The 21,686-nt window shown below is 43.7% G+C and overlaps 1 protein-coding gene across 4 annotated transcripts in view; it reads right to left on the bottom strand.

Moving 5' to 3' along the window:
- The window catches only part of LOC140480693 (voltage-dependent L-type calcium channel subunit beta-2-like), a 349,445-nt gene that overhangs the window by 179,059 nt on the left and 148,700 nt on the right, over positions 1-21,686 (bottom strand). The gene's annotated exons all lie outside the window — the stretch shown is intronic.

Genomic DNA, 21,686 nt, shown 5'->3' with positions numbered 1-21,686 from the left:
CGACTGCACCTACAGTCCAGGATAGGTTATTTACATAAAGGGAAACCTGAATCGTCAATACCTCCCTAGTCATTTAATTACAGGACAAAAAAGAGTACCTGTGACGGAGTGACTCATGTAGTCCATGGCAGCTAAACATGGAAGACGTCTTTATTAAAAAAAAACACTGTTCTTCTTTTGTTACACTGGAGAGTCAAGTTTTTTTTTGCAGCAGAGAGTGGCGGGAGCTGGGTGGAAGTGAAGTCGGAGCGCAGAGCCGGTTGGGAAGGTAAGTGATTGTTATTTGAGTGGGTGTGTTCTCGACCCCAGGTCCTACAAAGTAGGGCTTCCCTCCCACTCTCCTCCTCTAACCTAACTTTAAAGTCCACAGACTTGCCCCAAAAAGAGAGTCCAGGGAAGTTCCTGTTGAGAGAAGAGAGAGTCTTTAGCTCAGGAGTCTTCGACAAGGAGGTTGAGTGAAGTGATTACACCACAGTTGAAGAGGGTGAAGACATGACTGCCCAGCTGGTTCAGTGCACTACATGCTTGATGTGGGAGATCAATGACTCTGGTGTGTCTGGCTCGTATAAGTGTGGAAAGTGTGTACATGTTCATCTACTGACAGAGCATATTGCAGCGCTGAAGAAAGAACACAAGGACCTTAGGCTTATCCGAGAGAACGAGATCTTTCTGGACAGGACCTTCAGCGAGGTTATTACACCGACCATACCAGAAGAGAGCAGAAGAGAGAAGACGATGAGGAAGGTGGAGAGGAGACAGGTGCAAGAGACGCCAGGGGACGTACCTGTCAAGAACAAGTTGAATCTTTTGGAAGCAGTAGAGACAGATGACACTGTCAGTCCGTGAGGCGGTCAGGTCTGTCAATTAAACGTTGGCATGGAGGCAGAGCCGAGGAGTCAGACATCGCACAGAGCCGTGGTAATAGGGGACTCCATAGTGAGAGGAACTGAATGGGGTTTCTGTGGCAGCAGGTGGGACTTAAGGATGGTGTGTTGCCTTCCTGGTGCCAGGATTAAGGACATCGCAGACAGAGTGCAGGAAATCCTCAAGGATGAAGGTGAAGAGCCAGAGGTGGTGGTACATGTCGGCACAAATGATGTCGGGAAGAAGAGGCGGAACATACTACAGCGGGACTTCGGAGAACTAGGAAGAAGGCTGAAAAGCAGGGGGTCCAAGGTGGTTATCTCCGGTTTGCTTCCAGTTCCTCGGGCTGGAGAGGCCAGGAACAGGGAGATAATGGACTTGAATGTGTGGCTGGGGAACTGGTCCAGGAAGCAAGGATTTAAATTCTTGGATTACTGGGGTATGTTTTGTGGTAAGCATAAATTAGAACAAGGGAAGTCAAGAAAGACAATGGTATCAATGAAGCAGAAAACTCAAAAAGGGATCATGCTGTAAGGTTGAGTGAAATAGGGGTTGATAGGAAGGGTGAGGGCAGTAACAAATTAAAAATACTATACATGAACGCACGAAGCATTAGAAATAAAATGGATGAGCTTGAGGCTCTTTTGGAAATTGGCAGATACAATATTGTGGGGAAACTGAGACGTGACTTCAAGTGGACAGGGCCTGGGAAATGAATATTCAAGGCTATACGTGCTATCGTAAGGACAGACTGACGGGCAGAGGGGGTGGGGTGGCCATGTTGGTAAGGGATGATATTCAGTCCCTTGCGCGGGGGGATCTAGAATCAGGGGATGTAGAGTCAGTATGGATAGAGCTGAGAAATTCTAAGGGTAGAAAGACCCTCTTGGGAGTTATCTACAGGCCCCCAAACAGTAGTATGGATGTAGGGTGTAAGTTGAATAAGGAGCTGAAATTGGCCTGTTGCAAAGATGTTACTACAGTTGTTATGAGGGATTTCAACATGCAGGTCAACTGGGAGAATCAGGATAGTATTGGACCTCAAGAAAGAGACTGTGTGGAGTGCCTTCGAGATGGATTCTTAGAACAGCTGGTGCTGGAGCCTACCAGGGAGAAGACAATTCTGGATTTGGTATTATGCAAAGAACCAGGATTGATCAAGGACCTCAAAATGAAGGAGCCATTGGGAAGTAGTGACCATAATACAAAGCTTCAATCTGCAATTTGAAAGGGAGAGGGTACAATCGGTAGTGACAATATTGCAGTTGAATAAAGGGAACTATGGAGATATGAGGGAGAGCTGGCCAAAGTTCAATGGTGCAATACCTTAGCAGGGGTGACAGTGGAGGAACAATGGCGGATATTTCTGTGTATAATGCAGAAGATGCAGGATCAGTTCATTCCAAAAAGGAAGAAAGATCCGAGGAAGAAGCATGGGTGGCCATGGCTGACGAGGGAAGTTAAGAAATATATAAAGTCAAAAGAGAAAAAGTATAACATAGCAAAGATAAGTGGGAAAATGGAGGACTGGGAAGCTTTTAAAGAACAACAGAGGATTACTAAGAAGGAAATATGCAGAGAAAAAATGAGATACGAAGGCAAACTGGCCAAAAATATAAAGGAGCTTAGTAAAATCTTTTTTAAGCATGTGAAAGGGAAAAAAATGGTTAAGACTAAAATTGAGCCCTTGAAGACAGAAACAGGGGAATATATTACAGGGAACAAAGAAATGGCAGAAGAATTGAATTGGTACTTCAGATCAGTGTTCACTGGGGAAGACACAAGCAATCTCCCTGAGGTAACAGTGGCTGAAGGACCTGAACTGAAGGGAATTTATATTTGCCAGGAATTGGTGTTGGAGAGACTGTTAGGTCTGAAGGCTGATAAGTCCCCGGGGCCTGATGGTCTACATCCCAGGGTACTGAAGGAGGTGGCTCGAGAAATCGTGGATGCGTTGGTGATTATTTTTCAGAGTTCGATAGATTCAGGATCAGTTCCTGCGGATTGGAGGGTGGCTAATGTTGTACCACTTTTTAAGAAAGGAGCGAGAGAGAAAGCAGGAAATTATAGACCAGTTAGTCTGGCCTCAGTGGTGGGAAAGATGCTGGAGTCAATTATAAAAGATGGAATTATGACACATCTGGATAGCAGTAACAGGGTAGGTCAGAGTCAGCATGGATTTATGAAGGGGAAATCATGCTTGACTAATCTTCTGGAATTTTTTGAGGATGTAACTCTGAAGATGGACAAAGGAGATCCAGTGGATGTAGTGTACCTGGACTTTCAGAAAGCCTTTGATAAAGTCCCACGTAGGAGGTTAGTGAGCAAAATTAGGGCGCATGGTATTGGGGGCAAAGTACTGACTTGGATTGAAAATTGGTTGGCTGACAGGAAACAAAGAGTAGTGATAAACGGCACCCTTTCGGAATGGCAGGCAGTGACCAGTGGGGTACCACAGGGATCAGTGCTGGGACCGCAGCTTTTTACAATATATATTAATGATATAGAAGATGGTATTAATAGTAACATTAGCAAATTTGCTGATGATACAAAGCTGGGTGGCAGGGTGAAATGTGAGGAGGATGTTAGGGATTTTAGGAGATTACAGGGTGACCTGAACAGGTTAGGTGAGTGGACAGATGCATGGCAGATGCAGTTTAATGTAGATAAATGTATGGTTATCCACTTTGGTGGCAAGAACAGGAAGGCAGATTACTACCTAAATGGAGTCAAGTTAGGTAAAGGGGCAGTACAAAGAGATCTGGGTGTTCTTGTACACCAGTCAATGAAGGCAAGTATGCAGGTACAGCAGATAGTGAAAAAAGCTAATAGCATGCTGGCTTTCATAACAAGAGGGATTGAGTATAGAAGCAAAGAGGTTCTTCTGCAGCTATACAGGGCCCTGGTGAGACCGCACCTGGAATATTATGTGCAGTTCTGGTCTCCAAATTTGAGGAAAGACATTCTTGCTATTGAGGGAGTGCAGCGTAGGTTCATGAGGTCAATTCCTGGAATGGCGGGACTATCTTATGTTGAAAGATTGGAGCGACTGGGCTTGTACACCCTTAAGTTTAGAAGACTGAGAAGGGATCTGATTGAGATGTACAAGATTATTCAAGGATTGGACACTCTGGAGGCAGGAAACATGTTTCCACTGATGGGTGAGCCCCAAACCAGAGGACACAGTTTAAAAATAAGGGGTAGGACATTTAGGACAGAGATGAGGAGAAACTTCTTCACCCAGAGAGTGGTGGGTGTGGGGAATGCTCTGCCCCAGAGGGCAGTGGAGGCCCAGTCTCTGGATTCAGTAAAGAAAGAGTTGGATAGAGCTCTCAAGGATAGTGGAATCAAGGGTTATGGAGATAAGGCAGGAACAGGATGCTGATTAAGGATGATCAGCCATGATCATAACGAATGGTGGTGCAGGCTCGAAGGGCAGAATGGCCTACTCCTGCACCTACTGTCTTGTCTATTGTCTATGACTGAAAATACCAAATTTCAGTTCGACTGTGCCCAGTACATTAAATGACTGAGATTGATATCTCGTCCATCACTAGATTGATTTTATAAATATCATTCAAGTTCTAATCAGTCCCTTCTGGCTCTGACACCACCTTGAACCCTATGGACCTCTCATACACCCTGAACTTCTTTAGCACCATCAATGGAGACTATACCTTCAACCACTTAGATCTTATGGTCTGAGATTCACGCTCTAAACATCTTTGGCTCTCTCTCTCTACCCCTCTGTTTCTTCCTTTAATTATCTTAAAGAATCGACTGTTTTGACCAAGAATTTAGTCGCCTGTGCTAATATCATGATCTTTGAAACAGTGTAAATGTTTGTCTGATTCCTTTCCTGTGTTAGCATTTCAGTATGCTTTACTATATTTATGGAAATGCAAGAGGAAAGAGTTGAAAGCTCAGCAGATCAACATCCCTTCCCATTTTTCAGCCACCCCACTTCAGAATGCAAAGATCCAACAAATTAAAGACAATGTATAACTGAGAGGTAACCTACGATCCAGGTAACTGTTTCAAGGTAATTAATTAATTGCAAATTTCTCTTCACTATACTAGATTTCAAAACTTTTACAGTGGTTTTGGTTCACATTCTATAATTTAATTTATTTTGCTGTGAATACTGAGTCCTAATGGCTTTGCAAATGACTTATGAAAATAAATGATTACAAGGAGAGTGTGGTGCTGGAAAAGCACAGCAGGTCAAGCAGCATCCAAGGAGCAGAAGAGTCAACATATTGGGCGTAAGCCCTTTCTCAGGAATATTGTGGGAGTGGCGGGGGAAGGTGGCTGAGAGATAAATAGGAAGGTGGAGGGAGGGGTCAGTTAGCTGGGAAGGTGATAGCTAGATGCAGGTGGGGGGCAGAGTGATAGGTCGGTGGGGATGGTGGAGTGGAAAGGTGGGAAGGAAGGTGGACAGGTAGGACAGTTCAAGAGGGCGGTGGCAGGTTGGAGGGTGGGAGCTGGGTTGAGGTGGGGGGAGGGGAGATAGGGAAACTGGTGAAAGCAACATTAATGCCGTGGGATGGTGAGGATTCGCCAAGGCACATTCACCGCCGCCGATTAGCCACTGCCGGTTCGCCACCGGCGTTTCTCCACTGGGGTCATTTGACCTCTGGAGACTATTCACCACCGGAAAGATATATGTACTGATTGTTTTCCCTCCCGCCTGTTCTTTCATACTTCTCAGTCCCCTTTATTTATACGACAACATAATACATATTGATTAAAAAAAGAGGTGAAATAAATATCATTTTATTGGTTTATACATAAAAATGAGTTACAACCACTGTGGTGAAGCGTCCTTGGCGGTGAAAGGGCAGTGGCGAATCGACGGCGGCGAATGGTCCCATCCCAAATGCCGTGTGGTTGAAAGGTCGCAAGGAGGAAGATGAGTCGTTTTTCCTCCAGTCGTTGGGTGGCTTGGATTTCATGTTGGAGGAGGCCCAGGACTAAGTGGTTGGCCACAGGGCAGTGGGATTGTTGGCTGTGTGTGTCCCAGAGATGTTCCCTGAAGCATTCTCGAAGTTGGCGTCCTGTCTCCCCGTTGTAGAGGAGACCACATCGAGACTAACAGACACAGTAGATGAGCTATTTGGAGGTGCAGGATTTAACAGGCTGTCAGTTCAAGACACAGGCATTTCTCTCATGGTCATAAACAATTTCACGGCAGCTAAAGGGGTGGGTTGTCCCATGCAATAGGAAGATTTTGTGAACAGAATCTATCGAATGGCAGGGCATTCCCAGTGATCATGGATGCACCTGCAGTCATCAGCCATTCAACACTGCATGGGACATTAAATACCTCCATCCCTGCACCCTCCATTTGGGGAGAAAGTTCTGCTTTGCGAGCTGCTGGCCTTCTGACAACCCAGCAGCACCAGTTTCGAGCAGCGGCTATTGCTGTGACTGCAGTCGTGCCCATAGAGGTGGACACTTTGAGAGGTGGATTTTTAGTTAAGTCTGGATATTTGCAGGGCCTTGCTGGCAAGCCCAGCAAGGTGACTGATGGGATGAAGCATCTTGTAGGGCTGGATTTGAGAGGCTGTGGGGCAGAGAGTAATGGAGGGATTCGGTCTTATGAGGGAATGCTTCTGATGAGCGCAGGGAACCTCAAAGGACATTCTTCTGACTTGCTTGACACCAGCTAAAGTTGTTGAGCTACCCACCTGACACTGACCCCCTGTCACAGGTACTTTAGAGGCAGGGATTTCCATAGCTGTCCATTTGCACTTAAGGACCCCACTAAAGTCAAGAGCAGAATGGTCACTTGACACTATCCCCCATTACAAAGGATTTTGATCGGGAAGGGTCGAGGCAGTGGGCAGGCCATGTTCTTCATATCACAGGGACCCTGCCCCCTGACCCCTGGCGACCTTTAAATCAGTGAGAGGGGGACTATCACATATTTTCCCACGGGTTTCCACAACTCAAAGGCACCAAGGAGTTACTACCCTGATCCATCAAGGCATGAGTGGCCCATTGGATGTGAATGCAGAATTTGGAAGCAGAACCTGTGTGTGTACTAACAGGAGAGGGGCTTGAAATTTGACCTGTCACTAAATCAATGGTATACCTCACTGCTCTTTTGGATCTCCCCCTCACTGACCTACAAGCGTTGGGGGAGGGGCGGGAATGCGGTTGAAAGCAGGTGGCAGTGATGGAAAATCTTATGAAACCCAATTTTCTCATATACTTTGTCACTATTAAGTGTGCAGTGCGAGGCTTAGTGTATATCTGTTTATCAGGTGAAGAGGCTGTATGTACGAAGAGCCCAGAACACAGCACCCTAAATGCTAACAATGGCGGAATGCAATGTATCAGTTCCAACTAAACAGCATGATTATATTGCAGGAGTGAGGTTCAAATTACTATCAAGACAGCATATTGAATGATTGCCATTTCCTGAATATGTTCAAAACAGTTAAACCTGTTGAAATTGATGTACAAATGTAGAATTATACTACTCTAACTACAACTACCACTGTGCACACCACAGGAACGCTGTAAATATTCAACCAGAACTCCAGGAGACACAATATCATCCATTTCTTTTCTGTTTGATATCTATACTGCCAGTTCCAGTTGACTCGTCCACACAAATAAAAATACCTGGTGGTTTATCAAACTTGTGAACTGATCTCTCATATACTAGAGTTGATCTTTCTTTGCAGCTTCTGTGTAACTTTAACATTTTATTCTGTATTCTGTTCTATTATCCAGATGTACTTATGTTCAGCATGATTTGTCTGGTTAACATGCAAAACAATACTTTTCACTGTCTGTTAGTACATGTGACAATAATAAATCAAATCAAAACTTGCATTTATATAGTGCCTTTAATGAACTAAAATTTCATAGATTTCCTGACAAAATTTGATGTCAAGCAAAATAAGTATTGGTTAGGAGGAGTAGCTTAAGGAAGGACTAAAGGTAGTGATGGATGAAGGAGAGACTTGGACAGTAAAGGCCGTGGATAACAACATGAAAATCTATTCCTGATTGAGTAAGATTATTTGGGTCTTCTATGCATTGTGGGTATTTGTCCAAAATGTAAGATATTCAAATTGATCACAAACAACAGGCATTTATAAACAACCTGATTGGTCCCCATTGTCTTGAAACAACAAATGCTGAGCAAGCTAATGTTTTGAGTCAAGATGACTCTTCATCAGAGCTGAAGTGGAGGGGCAGAATTTATGCTATAGTGGCAGGGGGAGGGGTGGTGGTTAGCGTATGTAGGTGCTTGGGGAGAAAAGATGTTGATAGTTCAGATTAAGGGATGGAATGTGAGAATGGTAGAATAATGGTGTGTCTCCTGCCAGATTTGAAAGGACAGACGTCTTATTGGAATGGAAGAAATGGTTCCCAATTTTGTTCAACACCTTCAAATTGTGAACCATTTTTCCCTTTCTTTTAACTTGTTATCATGTCCTTTCCCCTTTCCAATCAGGCTGTCTGTCCTTTCAAGTCTGTCTGTCCTTTCAAGTCTGACAGGAGACACACAACTGTTCTGCCATTCCCACACTCCAATCACTTAATCTGAACTACCAACATCTTTTCTCCACCAGTACCTACACCCACTAACCACCTACCACCTCACCTCCCCCATCTGTGGTAACTTGCTTCTCCATTAGCTTTATGTGATGTATGCTATTGAGCCATACTAAGTCGAGTGCAATCCACGGTCTCTAGTGAGTAAACTGCGCGATTCAAATCATCAAAATAACCCTGGCCTCGAGAGGAGATACATTTAGCATAATCACTAATGAAATTTACAATGATGAAGAATAAAAGGAATAAAAACAAAAGGTGGAATGACAGTGGTATCAGCTACTTTGAAACAGTGTGTATACCATCACTCACTTCAATCAGCATGTATTATCCACATGTCACATTGGAAGTTTAACGTAGGCACACAAGATTGATGATGACAATGAAGTTTTGACTGTGAGGGGCAGAATTTCATGATCAAAACTTTCTAATCCAAAGTCAAAAGCAAGAACTTGTTTTGATATAAACAATATTTAAAATTTCATTTATAAAATGTGCTGTGCTCTCATTTTTGAATTTAAATCACACTTAATTGTTGCCAGTTAAAGCAAGCCATGTATGTCTTTTTATTTTTGCTCAGTAATTACTTTCCATAAACAGGATGTGACAGCATATTTGTATCCCAATCCCATTGTTACATACTGCCAGGTTTTATTTAAAGCCAGACCAGAAATGTGATCATTTGCAATTGGAACACCATTATTTAGTGACTTTATCTGTAAAATGAGTTTACCAAATGCATTTCCAGACTTCTCCTGGAGCGTACAGAACTTTGATTCCATGCCATGCAGGAATTGGAGAACTGTGCACTGTTTCTGTTCAGAACGCAACACATTAAACTAAGCCTTTGAAACATAACGTTGCTGGCCACCTGCCAATTACATTCCCACATGGAAAAATTAACTCTTAAAGTACAGGCGTCAAAAGATTGTAAAGAATGCTTCATAAGTGAATTTATCAATCCAGGACTAATGGAATTGTTCATCGTAGGTTCACAGTTCTTTAGGATCTAGATAAAGTCTACACTAAACCAAAAACAAAATAAGAGAGAAAATGCTGGAAAATCTCAGCAGGTCTGGCAGTGTCTATAAGGAGAGAAAAGAGCTGACGTTTCGAGTCTAACTGACCCTTTGTCAAAGCTAAAAAAAAGGGGAGAAATAGGGAGGTATTTATACTAGGCTGAGAGAAGGTGAGTCATGGCTCCAGAAGTAAAGGTAGCAATAAAGAGGTGATAATGACAGTGCATGGAGAGATTATAGGGAGATTAGGAGCTGTGAATGACCAAGCCTGAAGCCAGTGCTGTGTGACAAAATATGTGGGGGATGGGGGCGGATGGGTGAAGCAGAGGCTAAATGGAAAACAGGGGAGAAGAGGAGAGGAAAAAGGTGATGAGAGAGTGGGGAGCAAGAGAAAGAGAGACAATCAAGAAATAAGAGGTACAGAACAGTGAAAAAAATTTTAAAAATAAATAAAATAAATGAAATAAAATTACGGAGCAGAATGAAAACAGAGGGTCGAGATAGGATAATCATCTGAAGTTGTTGAATTCAATGTTGAGACCGGCAGGCTGTAATGTGCCTAGTTGGAAGATGAGATGCTGTTCCTCCAGTTTGTGTTGAGCTTCACTGGAACATTGCAGCAGGCCAAGGACAGACATGTGGGTATGGGAGCAGGATTGTGGGTTGAAGTTGCAAGCCATGGGAAGGTCCGGGACCTGATTGCGTACAGACCAAAGGTGCTCAGGAAAGCGATCACCAGTCGGCGTTTTGTCTCTCCGATATAGAGGAGACCACATTGGGAGCAACGAATGCAATAGACCAAATTGAAAGAAGAACAAGTGAAACGCTGCTTAATCTGAAATGTGTGTTTGGGGCCTCAGATGGTGAGCATGGAAGAGGTAAAGGGGCAGGTGTTGCACCTTCTGCGATTGCATGGGAAGGTGTCGTGTGTGATGGGAGAGGTGTTAGGTGTGATGGGAAGGTGCTGTGTGTGATGGGAAGGTGCTGTGTGTGATGGGAAGGTGCCGTGTGTGATGGGAAGGTGCCGTGAGTGATGGGAAGGTGCCGTGAGTGATAGGAGAGGTGTTAGGTGTGATGGGAAGGTGCTGTGTGTGATGGGAGAGGTGTTCGGTGTTATGGAGGAGTGGACTAGGTTGTCCTGGAGGGAACGATCTCTGTGGAATGCAGACAGGGGAGGCAAGGGAAGATGTGTTTAGTGATGGCGTTGTGTTGGAGTTGGCGAAAATGGCGGAGGATTATTCTTTGCATGTGAAGGCTGGTGGGGTGAAAGGTGAGAACAAGAGGGACCCTATCCTTGTTCTGGGAGGGGAGGGAGGGGGTGAGGGTCGTGGTGCGGGAGATGGACCACACGCTGTCAAGAGCCCTGTCAACAACTGTAGGTGGGAAGCCATGGTTGGAGAAGAAGGAGCACATATTAAGAGCACCACTTTAGAAAGTGGCCTCATCGAAACGTCAGCTCTTTTCTCTCCTTACAGATGCTGCCAGACCTGCTGAGATTTTCCAGCATTTTTTCTTTTGGTTTCAGATTCCAGCATCCACAGTAATTTGCTTTTATCCAAAAACAAAATAAACTCTTAAAATAGCATTTGTGTATCATATCCATTCTCATTATTACTTAAAAATAGGCAAAGCGTTTTGATGCTTCCAATATAATGCATGAAAGAGTAGAAGGTGATATATATTGCACATGTACATTGAGAGAATTTGGGAATTTTGATAATATATTTGGATTATGTTAATATGTGGCACAGGAGTACGCTGTTTGATGCTTTGAACTTGATATGCCATTCAATAGGATCATGGCTGATAAATGTGTACCACATGACACAGAACTCTATCAAAGTATTTGTGGGCCATTGATATCTGGGCCAGAACCTTTACACCAACTAAGCGTGTCTTTAAAGTTGATAAAATATGGAGCTGGAAAAAGCACAGCAAGTCAGACAGCATCCGAGGAGCAGGAAAGTCGATGTTTCAGGTAGGATCCTTCAAATGGATTGGGGAGGGGGAAGGTGACTGAGAAATAAATGGGGGAGGTGGGGCTAGGGAAGGGTAGGTGGGAAGATGATGGGTGGGTGCAGGTCGGAGGTAATAGTGATAGTTCAATGGAAAGAGTGGTGCGGAAAGGTGGGAAGGAAGATGGACAGGTAGGACAGGTCAAGAGGGCGGAGCCGAGTCCTACAGTTAGATCTGGGATGAGGTGGAAAGTGGGGAAATTTTGAAATGAGTTGATTCAATGTTGAGGCCGTGTGGTTGTAGGCTCCTGAGGTGGAAGATGAGGTCTTCTTCCTCCAGTTTGTGTGTGACCTTGTTTAGGCAGTGGAGGAGGCCCAGAATGAGCATGCCATCAGGGGAGTGGGAGGGGCCACTAGAAGGCGGGGTTGATGGTGTGTACTGACCAGATATGTTCCCTGAACCAGTCATAGAGTAATAGAGATGTACAGCATGGAAACAGACCCTTCAGTCCAACCTGTCCATGCTGACCAGATATCCCAACCCAATCTAGTCCCACCTGCCAGTGCCCGGCCCAGCCCTGGGTATGTGCTCAGTCTCGTGAGGCAAGGAGAGGTGGAAAAATTCGCTATCTTCCTGCCACCATGATATTTGACCAGTGCAGGAATGGTGGAGGACAACTTTCCTGTCCAGAGGCCCACTGATTCAATTTAATGGAAAAGTAAAAGCTTCTTCCTGCTGCCATTGGCAATTTACCAGAGATGGGTGGGTCCTCTGTCACATGGGAGGGTGTTGAGTTGAACACTGTCAGCCTCCCTCAGGATTTGGAAAAGTGGATGTCATTTAAATATTCATTTGGAATATCCTATGTCCCACTAACAGTATTAACAGCAATGATTAGCCGTGCAACAACACCAAATCCCTGTCCTCAGCAACCACTTCACCCTCCCCAGTATTAAGTATTCAAGTTTGGGCTGACAAGTGGCAAGTAACATTTCCCTCCAAGCCACCCACCATCGTGATGTTCCTTCACTGTCACTGGGTTAAAATCTTGGCTCGTCCTCCCTAAGGGCATTGTGGGTCAACCCACAGCACATGGACTCCAGGGGTTCAAGAAGGCAGCTCACCATCACCTGTTCAATGGCAACTCAGGGCAGGCAATAAATACTGGCCTAGTCAACGATGTCCACAACCTACAAGTGAATAAAAAATGACCACACAAGTTCCAGGCAATGACCATATCCAACAAGAGAGAATCTAACCATATTTGCCATTATCATCACTGACTCCTCCAATACCAACAACTGGAGGGTTACCATTAACCAGAAACTGAACTGAAATGGACTAGCCATATAAATAATGGCTATAAGAACAGGTCAGCAAGTCAGATGCTAGATGTCCTGCAGCAGGTAACTCGCCCCCTAACTCCCCAAAGCCTGTCCACTATCTAAAAGGCACAGGTCAGAGGTGTGATGGAATACTCGGCACTTGTTTGGAAGGGTGCAGCTTCAACAACACTCAAGGAGTTTGAAACCATCCAGGTTAAAGCAGCTCATATGATTGGTATCATATCCATAAACATCCATGCCCTCCACCTTCAATACTCAGCAGTGGTATGTAACAATAACTGCACTGTAGAAATTCACCAAGGCACCTTAGACAGCACTTTCCAAATCCAAGTCCACTATCATCTAGAAAGATAAGGGCAGCAGATACATGGGAACACCACTAACTCAAAGTTCCCCTCCAATCTTGACTTGGAAATATATTGCTATGATGGAACTGCATGATAACTGTGTTGAGGCCCATCTTGATGCTGGGAGCAGCTGCTATCATCTTTGCTGCATTTTACAATAGTGGCAGGATTCTAACTGACAAGGATTAATGCTTGTTAAATGCCTTGTTCATGGCGTAACTTTAACGTCTGGATACCCAGCTAATAAGCTGGACATCGGGAAAACATGACATGGAAACCAGCGCAAGCACCTGGAAGATTCAGTTCACTGCTCACTCTGAATGACCTTCACATTGGACATCAGCCACTAACATCTCAGGACAGACAGCATGGACAGCTGCCACACCCACCTCATGTCCACAGACATTGGAATCCAACATGTCTCAGCCCCTAAGAATGCTTGCGGCACATCCCCAGTTCACTTAAAGAACTCTTCCGAATTTCTGTTATTGTCATGGTTAGAGGATTTGAGTTACAGGGAGAAGCTGAATAGTGTGGGGCTGTTTTCCGTGGAGTATCAGAGGCTGAAGGTTGACCTTATAGAGGTTTATAAAATCATGAGGGGCGTGGTTAGGATAAACAGACAAGGTCTTTTCCCTGGGGTGGGGGAGTCCAGAACTAGAGGGCATAAGTTTAGGGTGAGAGGATAGAGATTTAAAAGGGACCTAAGATGCATCGTTTTCAGTGCAGAGGGTGGTGCATGTATGCAATGAGTTGCCAGAGGAAGTGGTGGGGGCTGGTGCAATTACAACATTTAAAAGGCATCTGGATGGGTATGTGAATAGGAAGGGTTTAGAGGGATATGGGCCAAATACTGGAATATGGGACTAGATTAGGTTACGATGTCTGGTCGGCATGGATGAGTTGGCCAAAGGTTCTGTTTCTGTGCTGTACATATCAATGAGTCTATGACTCTATGACCTTGGGCTGCATCAGTAATTGCCATGGTAATGTTGTAATGCACCCAGCTCATGCACAGGTGAAAGCCATATCTCCAGGGTCTTTGCTCACTTTTATTCACTTTGTCTCTACCTAGACGGTCAGAGCATCCCTTATTTTCCTTTTCTTGCCTTGCCTTTTGACTTTTTGCTCTTTGCCATCTCAACCAACACACTCATATTACTATAGACCAGCTGTGCTGTTTAGCACAGAAACAAAGTAGGTCAATTCAGGGTTGGAGGGGAGGGGTGGTGAATGGGAGGTAGCCCTTGTTTAGGGCTTTCTGACACAGTAAGTCAAAGCCAATCTCCGCTAACAATTAGGGCCCTGATTGGTGCGGGTCGGGAAGTTTCCCAACTGAGTGGGTAGGCAATGCAGAGTGCTCACAGAGCTTGGTGCTGGGGTGGTATAATAGAAGAGATAGAGTGAGTGTGAGGTGTTGGAAAGAAGATGGTGGGCACTTGCTAATAGAATGAAGAAGAGTATATTAAGCTCCTACTGCATTGCTGGGCACTCCTCCAGATGGGTGTTACTGCGTTAAGCTAAGTGGCAACTTTACAGCAGGCTGGCATAGTCTGGTGTTGTGGCCTTTACTGATGGTCCTGGGGAAGGGGCCCACCCAGCAGGAGCTCCAGGACCCATGCCTGCCGATTTCCCCTGTCCTTCAATGTTCAGGAAATATGCAGGGCAGCTCCGGACTGACAGTGCTCATCCAGGTACACAACAGGTACAAAGGATGCCAGTGAATTTTGGGATATCTGTTAAGTAGTGAGTTATTCTGCAAGCAGCATGTGGCAAGATGGGTAGAAACCAGACCTGATACATTTCATGGGTGAGCAGTTAATTAAATGGGATGAGTTTGGGAAGAAATGGTGATAAAACCTATGATCCTTACCGCAAAAAACCCTCCAAAACAAAAAAAATTAATTCAACACTCAATACTCAATAAATCAAAATTGAATGCAATTGAATTTATTGTCACATATACCAAGGCACAGTGGAAAGCTCTGTCTTGCGAGCAATACAGGCAGATCACAGAATTAGATAGCATAGATAGTAAATAATAGGTAAACAGCAGCAAAAACAAAAACACAGGTACAGGTGAATGTTCAGAGTTTGTGAGTCCATTCAGTATTCTAACAACAGTAGGGTATAAACTGCTGCGAAACCGGCAGGTGTGTGTGTTTAGGCTTCTGGACCTTCCCCTCCCCCCCTCCGATGGTAGCGGTTGTATAAAAACATTGCCAGGGAGGGATGGATCTTTTCGAATACTGGCGGCCTTTCCTTGACAGTAGGCCTGATAGATGGATTCTGTAGATGGGAGGTTGGCCTTTGTGATTGTCCAGGCCGAGTTCACCACTCTCTGTAACCGTCTCTGATCTTGAATGGTACAGTTGACATACCAGGTAGTGATTCTGGTAAATGTAAGATTCAGTTAGGAGAAAGTGAGGACTGCAGATGCTGGAGATCAGTGCTGAAAATGTGTTGCTGGAAAAGCGCAGCAGGCCAGGCATCAACTAGGGCTGCCTGAAGAAGAGCTCATGCCCGAAACATCGATTATCCTGCTCCTTGGATGCTGCCTGACCTGCTGCGCTTTTCCGGCAACACATTTTCAGCAAATGTAAGATTCAGCCCAAGATGTCATTCGGAATTGAAGTTAAAGAAGCTACGCTATAAGTTGCCACTGACTTGGCAGAAGATACCCAATTCAGAACTAGGTAGACTGAAACTTAGCCTCAAGTAATCAGACGGGCGATTATGCTTTGGTAGACTGAGCATAGCAATTTAAATTAGGAATGTAAAATGAAGAATATTGCCCCCTCTAATGGACACTCTAAGTATTATTCTCTCTGATTCAGGTAAGAAACATTTGTCCTACAAAGAACACACTGAATATTACTTCATCTAATGTACAGATTTAATATTAACTCCTCTGCTGTACATATTGACTGTTATCCATTTGAAATAGGAATTAAATGTCACTCCCTTGATGTACATGTAAAATATTAACCCCTGAAATAAGCACACTGAATATTAGCTTCTGATCTGCATGATGAATACTAATCTCTCTGAGAAACAACCATTCTGATATACATACTATTGCCATTGATGGTCATCCTGGATCTTGCCCCCTCTGATGTTCAAACCAAATATTGCTACTTTCTTTATTTTTATTCTTTTCCATGTTGTGGTTCTCTCATCATTTGCAGCATGCCCTGTCTGCCAGCTAAATGTTTCATGACTCAGCCAGCTCCGTTAGTTGTAGTGCTACTGCAGCATTGCTGGTGTGGTCATTGGAATCCTGCACCAGGATGCGTTCTGCTCCCTCAGCAACCTAACATAGAGGATTAGGTTAAATTACTTACAGTGCGGAATTACTTACAAGTCCACACTGACCCGCCGAAGTGCAACCCACCCAGACCCATTCCCCTACATTTACCCCTTCACCTAACACCACAGACAATTTAGCATGGCCAATTCACCTAACCTGCACATTTTTGTTTTGGACTGTGGGAGGAAACCGGAGCACCCGGAGGAAACCCACGCAGACACTGGGAGAATGTGCAAACTCCACACAGTCAGTCGCCTGAGGTGGGAATTGAACCCAGGTCTCTGGTGCTGGGAGGCAGCAGTGCTAACCACTGTGCCACCATGCCGCCCATAGTACCAATTCATCAAATAAGGGAGACGAGTAGGTAGTAATCAGCAGGAGATTTGCTTGTCCGTGTTTGGCTGAGTTCCCTGAGGCTTCATCAAATACAAAGTCAAAGCTGAGAACTCTATAGGACCACTCCCTCCCGAATGCATAACTGTGTTGGCATATCTAGGATGTCTCTCTCACCAATGGGAAAAGAAATACCCGCAGATGGTGATTGAGGAGTCTCAGATATTGACAATAAGCTTTGATTTGAAGAGCATAATTATATAAGTCAGTTGCTTACTCATCAATCGATCAGCTTTCCAATTTTGGCACAAGTCCTCAGATCTTAATTTGGTGGACTTGCAAGATTGACCAGCCTTTGTCATTTCCAGTGCCAAGATGGCTTCACAGTGATCATTATTCTTTATCCTGTGATGATCATATTGAGTAGCGTTCACTGATAATCAGTGTGTTTCAGGCCTCATCTGATGTCATAGTCATAAAGTCATGGAGGTGTACAGCACAGAAACACACCCTTCGGTCCAACTCATCTATGCCGACCAGAAATTCAAACCCAACCTAGCCAAACCTGCCAGCACCCAGCCACTATCCCTCCAAATGCTTTCTATTCATATACCCATCCAGATGACCCCTGGCAGCTCATTCCATACACATACCACCCTCTGCGTGAAAAAGTTGCCCCTGTATACACTGGATGTTTCTCCTCCTGAGTATTTCCATCTCTACTCTGAATATTATCCATTCTGATATATTGCCACTTTTGATCTAAAGCCTGAACATCACCCTCTCTGTTGTACATGAATATTACCCCCTTCTATAGGTATATTAGCCTTCTGTCCTGTATGACAATGACTTGTGATAATGGTATTGGTCAATGCTGTGCTAAATAATGCTAGGTATTGCTCAGGAGCCCCCTCTGGCATGAAAGTCACTGTTGCATTTTGCTGCAGAGCATGATAGTGGGCTGAAAAGGTGCATGATTCACTGACCTCTGTTGCCTCTGAGCCCTCTTCACAGTCAGTTAACCTTTCTGCTTGTCTCTTCTCATCTTCTTTGAAATGTGTGGCACTGGAAAAGCACAGCAGGTCAGGTAGCGTCGGGGGAGCAGGAGAATCAACATTTCGGGCATAAGCCTTTCAACAGGAATGTAGGGGGTGTGAAGGGGGCTGAGAGATAAATAGGAGGCTGGATAGGGTTAGGGGGAAGGTAGCTGGGAAGGCAATAGGTAGATGCAGGTGGGGGGGGATGATGGTGATAGGTTAGAGTAGAGGGTAGAGCGGCGAGGTGGGAAGGCTCCATACAGTCAGTTTCCAGTGGTCATGATCAATAGTGGCTTTCCCCCAGTTTTCAGTGACAATTTCTGTCTTACTTCATCAGATTTTGCTTGAAGGTGTCCTTTGTATTATGGATATCCAGGAGATTCTGAACCAGTGCTCAATTTATGGGAAGTCTTTGGATATAAAACTTTCATCCTTTCAGTGAAAATGGCCAAGCCAGTACAGACATCATTGGCTCAGCAATGATTTCTTGCCAATGGGTTTGGTACACTCTAGGACCCTTGAGCTATTAATTACAGCCTGCTAGGAGATGTTGAGGCAGTGAAGGTGGAAATTGTTTCACCTTTTCTCTGCCTGGCACACTTTTTCCAGGTGCCACCATTGCAGAGGAGTGTACGGAGGTCTCAAGATTGTTGGATTTACAGTTTAGTGTTCTCGGCCAGATTGCTGAGGCTCCACATTTTGTTACTCAACTTGAACATAACAGCTGTAACTTTTCCTATGTGCATGTTGATTATAGCATCAAGAGACAGACTGCTGCGGAGTGTGGAGCCTAAGTATCCAAACTCACAATAACTCCCAGTATGGCATTGTCACTGCTGATAGATGTTAGTGCAACAACATCCTGGGTGTGACATTTGTCCTCCTAATACTCACACTCAAACCAAATTCATCACAGGCATGACAGGGTCTGTCTATTTGCAGTTGCACATGTACCTCAGTTTGGAATTCTAGTGCAAGAATAACTCTGAGGAGACTTGATGTGTTGTTGTCTGAGGTCTTGGGAGCAGAAGGGCTGAACAGCTTTCTGTCAATTCTAGAATCTCTACTAAGATGAGCTAAAAACATATGACAGGAGCCAGGAACACAAAAGTTAGATGCAGAAGGCCATTCAATCCCTCAACTCCTTCGTTGATCAAAAATATAACTCTGCCTTGGATATATTCAGTTCCCCTCAGAAAAGAAAATTATCTTTAATTAAGTTGTAAATGCAAGACCCCTAACTTTTAAACTGTTTCCCATAGTTCAAAGCCTCCCTCCAAAGGGAAACATCCTCTCAGCATCTATCCTGTCAAGTCTTCTTATAACCTTACATGTTTAACAATAAGATCATACTTATCCTTCTGAACTCCAATAAGTATTGGCTCAACATGCTCAAACTTTCCTCATAAGATTCATCCTGGGAATCAGTCAAGTGAACTTTCTCCTTATGTAATAATATCCTTTAAGGAGACTGAAACAGTACACTGAACTCCAGATGCAGTCGAACTATGGCCCTATACACCTGTTGTAACACTTCCTTATTTTTATAGTTGATCCCCCTTGTAAGGGAAGACCACACCAAAGATTGACAGTGCAAAAACACACCCTGTCTGGTCCCACTGTTGTCCTGCTACATCTGGCCTTTTTCCATCAGAAAGAGACTGAATTTTACATTCTCTGACATGCATGATAAGTTTTGCCTCTTCCGATTTAAGTATTAAATATTACCCCCTCTGACCTACCTATAGATAATACTTCTTCTGATGACCATGTTGAATATTATCCATTTTGATGCACAGTTGAACTATTTTCAATTTTCTGTCCTGTCTCATTGGCTAACACATCTGTCACCAATCTTTTATCAGTACTATGTGCTCATCAAACAACTAATAGGAACAGGTCTGGCAGCATCTGTAAGGACAGAAAGGAGCTGATGTTTCAAGTCTAACTGACCCTTTGTTTGTCTCTCTCTCCCTGTCCACCTTCACTGCTTTCCTTTTCTCTCTCAGTGTTAGAGCTTTGACAAAGGGTCAGTTAGACTCGAAACATCAGCTCTTTTCTCTCCTTACAGATGCTGCCAGACCTGCTGAGATTTTCCAGCATTTTCTCTTTTGGTTTCAGATTCCAGCATTCGCAGTAATTTGCTTTTAACTAATAGGAACAATTTCCTCCATAATTTCATCTCCTTTGCTATAAGGATTGCCATTTCTGGAACAATATCTTGCTCTGAAGTTCACCAGTGTTTTGCAGTATACTGCACAAGAAACTACCAGGACAAACCTAAGCCATAACTAGCCTTTTTTTTTCCAGCACCTTTGCTCACAGAAATATTACCAAATCTCTAAATATATTGGCTTCACGGAATAAAAATTACAAGTGCTGGAGGAGCTCAGTAGGTCCAGCATGTTCCATGGAGAGAGAAACACAATTAACTGAAGAATCTGTTCCAAAGAAGAATAATTAGACTTGAGGTATTGATGCAGTTTTTCCCTCTAAAACTGAGTTTCACCAGCATTTCTGTTTTTATTTCAGATTTCCAGTATCTGCAGTATTATACATTTATGATTGGCTTTGTGACCTGCTTTCATAAAGTTCTTGCTATTTGATAACAGAGTGCAAGGTGAATAAAATGCTACGACAAAATATAATTGTGATTTTCTCCTCTGAATGTGGGTGGATTTCTATCATCTGAAATGCAGTCACATATCTCATTCAGGCAGCTATTTGCATAAAAGACTCTAAACAGGAATTGCTAGAAAATTACTTTATTGTGGGGAGGCGGGGTGGTGGGCAGAAGATAGAGACTCCAATTTGCCTCTTACCTGTATGCATACCATGTTCCTGCATTAGTTGTCAGACAATAATCAGTATTAAGCACCACACCTCTGCCCTTGCTTTTTATTATCTAGTCAAGAAAGCTAATGGATTATGACGTGTAGATATTTTGGATAATTAATTCTCTGAATTTTCCAATACAGCACAAGAGGGGTTGGATTTTACCGGCTGTGCAGTGATTGGCTAGGAGGCAGGTGAGGGTACGTAGTATGTGGGCTGCCTACCATCTTCCTGTTGCTTTGCCATTTTAGTAGTGGTGTGGAAAGTGGAGGATGACCATCTCTCCCAGAGGCTGAATGAACCACCCAAGTAGTCAGTTAAGGAGTGTCTTCCTGCTATTGCTAGGATTTTACCAACATCTGGTGTAGTCTCTTATTCAGAATGCTTGAAAATCATGTTTCTCTCGAATTAGACGCTTTCTGTTATTGGAAAGATTGGATTAATTTTCAGTTTACAAACAGTTGGAAAGCTCCTTTAAGTATATAAAAAGACAGGCCAAAGTGAACCTAGGTAATGAAACTAGGGAAATAACAATGGGGAAATGGAAAACAGCTGAGGAGTTGAATATAGAGCCTGCATCAGTCTTCACAGTGGAAGAAACTAATAGTATTACAAGAATAATGAATTATCAAAGGACGCAAGGATGAAGCAAATAAATACAATGACCAAGACTAGAGAAAAAGTGCAAAAAAGTTAATGGGGCTAAAACGCAATAAATCCCTTTGACCTGATAGGATGCATTATAGGTTACTGAAGGAAATAAGTGCACAGACAGTGGATGCAATGGTACTAATTGGTCATGGTAGTAATTTTTAAAGAATTATTGAATTCTGAAGAAGTCCCGGAAGGTTGGAAAACTGCCACTATAATACCCTTATTCAAAAAGGGAAGGAGACAAAAACAAGTAACAATAGGCCAGTTAGCTTAACAATGTCATATGGAAAATGTGAAAGTCCATTATAAAGAATGTTAAGGCAGAGCATTTCGAAAAACATAATACAATCAAAGTCAGCATGGATTCATGAAGGGGAAATCATGCTTGACAAATTTATTAGAAATCTTCA

This window comes from Chiloscyllium punctatum, chromosome 8 (genome assembly GCF_047496795.1).
Source record: "Chiloscyllium punctatum isolate Juve2018m chromosome 8, sChiPun1.3, whole genome shotgun sequence".
Classification (NCBI taxonomy): Eukaryota; Metazoa; Chordata; class Chondrichthyes; order Orectolobiformes; family Hemiscylliidae; genus Chiloscyllium; species Chiloscyllium punctatum.
The sequence above is the reverse complement of the archived record's forward strand: the minus strand, read 5'-3'. Positions and strand labels throughout refer to the sequence as shown.